This window comes from Tachyglossus aculeatus, chromosome 4 (assembly GCF_015852505.1).
Source record: "Tachyglossus aculeatus isolate mTacAcu1 chromosome 4, mTacAcu1.pri, whole genome shotgun sequence".
Taxonomy (NCBI): Eukaryota; Metazoa; Chordata; class Mammalia; order Monotremata; family Tachyglossidae; genus Tachyglossus; species Tachyglossus aculeatus.
Genome location: NC_052069.1, coordinates 5304280 through 5310570, shown reverse-complemented (window position 1 = coordinate 5310570; position 6291 = coordinate 5304280).

The window sequence follows — 6291 nt, the reverse complement described above, 5'->3', positions numbered from 1 at the left end:
GGCCCAATGCAAGCAGCCCCTCCCTCTTGCTGGAGTCCTTGACTTATTTTTGAATCAGAGCGATGACCACCCGATCCCGGATGATTTCACTGAGTGATTTAGATGGACCAAGAGCCAGTCTGATGTGTGCTTCTGATATCCAAACATCTGGGACTTATCAGAATGACACTGGATTACATGCTCTGTCGGGAACTGTACTTTCTCCTTGGGTGACTTGAGAGATAAGTGAATCAAGGAGGTGAGTGCTTTTGAACACGCTCACATCTCCCTACCCTAAAAAAACCCTCCCTTAACCCCCTGGTTATCACCTCATCTCCCTCCTACAGTTCCTCTCCAAACTCCTTGCTTCCTCTCCTTCAAGTCTGTCCTTCAACACCCTGAATTCTGGCTTCTGCCCCCTCCCTTCCATGGAAACTGCCCTCTCTAAGGTCGCCAATGACCTTCTTTTTTAAAAAAAAAATCAAATGGTATCTACTCCATCCCAACACTCGACTTAGCTGTCTTCGACACAATCGATGCCCCCCATGCTCTGGGAAACGTGATCCAATCTTGGCTTCCCCAACACTGACCTCTCCGCTTCCCCTCCTATCTTTCTGGCCGCTCATTCTCAGTTTCCTTCGCGGGCTCCTCCTCTGCCTCCCACCCCCTGACTTTGGAGGTCCCTCAAGGTTCAGTTCTGGGTCCCCTTCTCTTCTCCATCTACACCTGCGCCCTCGGAGAACTCATTCGCCCCCACCATGGCTTCAACTCAACTTCAACTTTTATTTTATTTTATTTTGTAAATATGTTTTGTTTTGTTCTCTGTCTCCCCCTTCTAGACTGTGAGCCCGCTGTTGGGTAGGGACTGTCTCTAGATGTTGCCAACTTGTACTTCCCAAGTGCTTAGTCCAGCGCTCTGCACACAGCAAGCGCTCAATAAATACGACTGAATGAATGAATGAATGAACTCCCACTTCTAAGCAGACGACACCCAGATCTCCATCTCCAGCCCTGATCGCTCTCCCTCTCAGCAGTTTTGCATTTCCCCTTGCCTTCAAGACATCTCTACTTGGAGGTCCCCCTGACACCTCAAACTTAACGTGTCCAAAACAGAACGTCTTTATCTTCGCACCCAAATCCTGCCGTCCCCCATCTTTCCCACCACTGTAGACGGCACCCCCATCCTTCCTGGCGGTTTCCTTGACTTCTCTCTCTCATTCATCCCACGGTCAACCAAGCCCTTCTTCTCTCCCACCTTGATTACTGTCTCAGCCTCCTCATTGACCTCCCGGCCTCCTGTCTCTCCCCACTCCAGTCCATATTTCACTCTGCTGCCTGGATCATTTTTCTACAAAAACGTTTAGGCCACCATGTTTCCCCACTCCAGTGGTTGCCCATCAAATGGAAACTCCTCACCATCGGCTTTAGGGAATTTAATCAGCTCTCCTCTCCTACTTCACCTCCTGATCTCCTGCTCCAACTCAACGCAGAAACTTAGCTCCTCTAATGACCAACTTCCTCTTGCACGTCCATCTCATCTATTTCACCGCCGACCCCTCGCCCACGTTCTGCCTCAGGCCTAAAGTCCCTCTCGCTTCATATCTGACAGACCACCACCCTCCCCAGCTTCAAAATCTTATTCAAATCCCATCTCCTCCAAGAGAACTTCCCTGAAAAATCCCTCATTTCTCTTCCTCCACCCTCTCGCTTCATATCTGACAGACCACCATCCTCCCTAGCTTCAAAATCTTATTCAAATCCCATCTCCTCCAAGAGAACTTCCCTGAATAATCCCTCATTTCTCTTCCTCCACATCCCCCCTGTGTTGACCATGCCTTAATCACTCTGCAGCGTGGCTCAGCGGAAAGAGCCCGGGCTTTGGAGTCAGAGGTCATGGGTTCAAATCCCGGCTCCGCCAGTTGTCAGCTGTGTGACTTTGGGCAAGTCACTTAACTTCTCTGGGCCTTAACTGTCTCATCTGTAAAATGGGGATGAAGACTGTGAGCCCCACGTGGGACCACCTGATTACCTTATATCCCCTCCAGCACTTAGAACAGTGCTTTGCACATAGTAATCGCTTAACAAATGCCGTTTTTTTTTGGTAATGATAACAATTATGGTATTTGTTAAGCACTTACTATGTGCCAGGCACTATACTGAGCGCTGAGGCAAATTGGGTTGGTACCACAGTCCCTGTCCCCCGTGGGGCTCACAGTCTCAATCACCCCAGCCCCACAGCACACAAGAGAAGCAGTGTGGTCTAACGGATAGAGCCCGGGCCTGGGAGTTAGAAGGACCTGGGTTCTAATCCTGACTCCACCATGTGTCTGCTGCGTGATCTTAGGCGAGTCACTTCCCTTCTCTATGGCTCCGTTCCCTCATCCGTAAAATGGGGATGAAGACTGTGAGCCCCACGGGGGACAGGGACTGTGTTCAACCTGATCAATCAATCAATCAATCAATCAATCAATCAGTCAATCGTATCTATTGAGCACTTACTGTGTGCAGAGCACTGTACTAAGTGCTTGGGAAGTACAATGACCTCGAATCCACCCCAGTGTTTAGAACAGCGCCTGTCTATATGTTTTGTTTCGTTGTCTGTTTCCCCCTTCTAGACTGTGAGCCCGTTGTTGGGTAGGGATTGTCTCTGTTGCCGTATTGTACTTTCCAAGCGCTTAGTACAGTGCTCTGCACACAGTAAGTGCTCAATAAATACAACTGAATGACTAGAAAGCATTTAACAAATATCACAGTTATTATTATTATATCCTTACATGCTATTTTCCCTATCTGTAATTTATCTTCGTGCCTACCTCCCTCTGTAGACTGTACGTTTCTTGTGTGCAGGGATTGTGCTCATGATAATAATGATAATAATAATAATGATAATGGCATTTGTTAAGCGCTTACTATGTGCAAAGCACTGTTCTAAGCGCTGGGGAGGATACAAGGTCATCAGATTATCCCACGTGGGGCTCACAGTCCTCATCCCCATTTTAAAGATGAGGGAACTGAGGCCCAGAGAAGTGAAGTGACTTGCCCAAAGTCACACTGCTGACAATTGGCAGAGCTTGGATTTGAACCCATGACCTCTGACTCCAAAACCCGTGCTGCTTCCATTGAGCCACACACTGCTTCGCTTTCTATGTGCCAGGTACTGTACTAAGCGCTGGGGTGCGTACAAGCAAATTGGGTTAGATACAGTCCCTTGTCCCGCCGTGGGGCTCACAGTCTCCATCCCCATTTTACAGATGAGGTCGCTGAGGCACAGAGAAGTGAAGTGACTTGCCCAAGGTTACACAGCAGACAAGGCTCTATCCACTACACAACTCTATTGTATTGGACTGTGCTTTGTCACAGTCCATCTCATTCATTCATTCATTCATTCATTCATTCATTCAATCGTATTTACTGAGCACTTACTGTATGCACAGCACTGTACTAAGCGCTGGGGAAGTACAAATCGGCAACATCTAGAGACAGTCCCTACCCAACAACGGGCTCACAGTCTAGAGGGGGGAGACACAACAATACAAAACATGTAGCCATCTCGCTACCAACCCCTTTCCCGTGGCTTAGTGGAAAGAGCCCGGGCTTGGAAGTCAGAGGTCACGGGTTCTAATCCCGACTCTGCCGCTTCTCAGCTGTGTGACTTTGGGCGAGTCACTTCACTTCTCTGTGCCTCAGTTCCCTCATCTGTAAAATGGGGATGAAGACTGTGAGCCCTACGTGGGACAACCTGATGGCCTTGTATCTCCCCCAGCGCTTAGAACAGTGCTTGGCACACAGTAAGAGCTTAACAAATACCATCATTATTATTATTATTTTATTGTTATTCCCCCATCCTCCCCTTGTTCTGACACTCCCTCCCCTCCATATCCCCCAGAGCCCGGCTCTCTCCACTTTCAAACCATTACTAAGGTCACATCTCCTCCAAGAGGCCTTCCCAGATTAAGTCCTCTTTTCACTGGCTCCCTCTCCCTTCCCGAGTCATCCATTCATTCATTCAATCCTATTTACTGAGCGCTTACTGTGTGCAGAGCACTGTGCTAAGCACTTGGAAAGTACAAATCGGCAACAGATATAGTCCCTACCCAACAACGGGTTCACAGTCTAGAAGGGGGAGACAGACAACAAAACAAAACATGTAGACAGGCATCATCATCATCATCATCAATTGTATTTATTGAGCGCTTACTATGTGCAGAGCACTGTACTAAGTGCTTGGGAAGTACAAATTGGCAACATATAGAGACAGTCCCTACCCAACAGTGGGCTCACAGTCTAAAAGGCATCAACACTATCAGAATAAATAGAATTATAGCTATATACACAGTCATCTAAACACTTGGATCTATGATCTTGGGGTGCGGCGCATTCACCCCGCCCTCACCCCAAAGCAGTTATGTACATATCTATAAATTAAATATTATCAATTATCAATTTATATCAACATCTGTCTCCCCCTGTAGACTGTAAGCTCGTTGCGGGCAGGGAACGTGTCTACCAACTCTCTTGTACTCTCCCAAGCATTTACTACAGTGCCTCTATGTAGAAAGCTCTCGGTAAGTACCGTGGTTGAGGATGATGACAATGATGATGTACTTCCCAAGCACTCAGTACAGTGCTCTGCACACAGTAAGCGCTCAATAAATACGACTGACTGATTGAATGAATGAATGACTTCTCCAACCAACTAGTACATTCATTCATTCATTCATTCAATCGTATTTATTGAGCGCTTACTGTGTGCAGAGCACTGTACTAAGCGCTTGGGAAGTACAAGTTGGCAACATATAGAGACAGTCTAGAACAGTGCTCTGCAGCGTGGCTTAGTTGAAAGAGCCCGGGCTTGGGAGTCAGAGGTTGTGGGTTCTAATCCCGACTTCTCCACTTGTCAGCTGTGTGGCTTTGGGCAAGTCACTTCACTTCCCTGTGCCTCAGTTCCCTCATCTGGAAAATGGGGATTAAGACTGTGAGCCCCACGTGGGACAACCTGATTACCTTGTATCCCCCCAGCGCTTAGAACAGTGCTCTGCACATAGTAAGCACTTAATAAATGCCATTATTATTATTATTATTATTATTATTGTATCCCCCCCCACTGCTTAGAACAGTGCTTGGCACATAGTAAGCGCTTAACAAATACCATCATTATTATTATACCATGGATTGATTATCAGTACATACCATTAATTGATTGATCGGGAGAGTTCAACTGAAGCAAAGCATACATTCCCTCCCCTCAGTGGGCTGGCAATCTAAACAAATCTAAACTGAATAGATCTGTGCCATTTGATCCGTAATCTGCCACGTGTCTGCTGTGTGACCTTGGACAAGTCACCTCCCTCCTCTGGGCCTCAGTTCCCTCATCTGTAAAATGGGGATGGAGACGGTGAGCCTCACGTGGAAGAGGGACTTGGAGACGGTGAGCCTCACGTGGAAGAGGGACTGTGTCCCACCCGATTTGCTGGTATCCACCCCAGGGTTTAGTACAGTGCCTGGCACATAGTAAGTGCTTAACAAATACTATAATTATTACTGGAGAGTCAAAAAGAGTACTCTTCCCAACATCAGGTTGGGCAAAGAACATCGAGATTGTGGGCAGGGAATGTCACTGTTTAATATTGTGCTGTATTTTCCCAAGCGCTCAGTACAGTGCTCTGCACACAGTAAGTGCTCAATAAATACGATTGAATGAATGAATGAATACAGTGCTCTGCACAAAGTAAGCACTCAATAAATGTGATTGAATGAATGAAAAACTATTTCAAGGTAACTTTGCATAATCAGGATGAGACAACTCTCTCATTCATTCATTCAATCATATTTATTGAGTGCTTACTGTGTGCAGAGCACTGTACTAAGCGCTTGGGAAGTACAAGTTCATGAGAAGCAGCGTGGCTCAGTGGAAAGAACACGGGCTTTGGAGTCAGAGGTCACGGGTTCAAATCCCAGCTCCACCATTTGTCAGCTGTGTTGTGTGACTTTGGGCAAGTCACTTAACTTCTCTGGGCCTCAGTTACCTCATCTGTAAAATGGGGATGAAGACTGTGAGCCCCCCGTGGGACAACCTGATCACCTTGTAACCTCCCCAGAGCTTAGAACAGTGCTTTGCATACAGTAAGTGCTTAATAAATGCCATTATTATCATTATTATTACAAGTTCATGAGAAGCAGCGTGGCTCAGTGGAAAGAACATGGGCTTTGGAGTCAGAGGTCACGGGCTCAAATCCCAGCTCCACCATTTGTCAGTTGTGTGACTTTGGGCAAGTCACTTAACTTCTCTGGGCCTCAGTTCCCTCATCTATA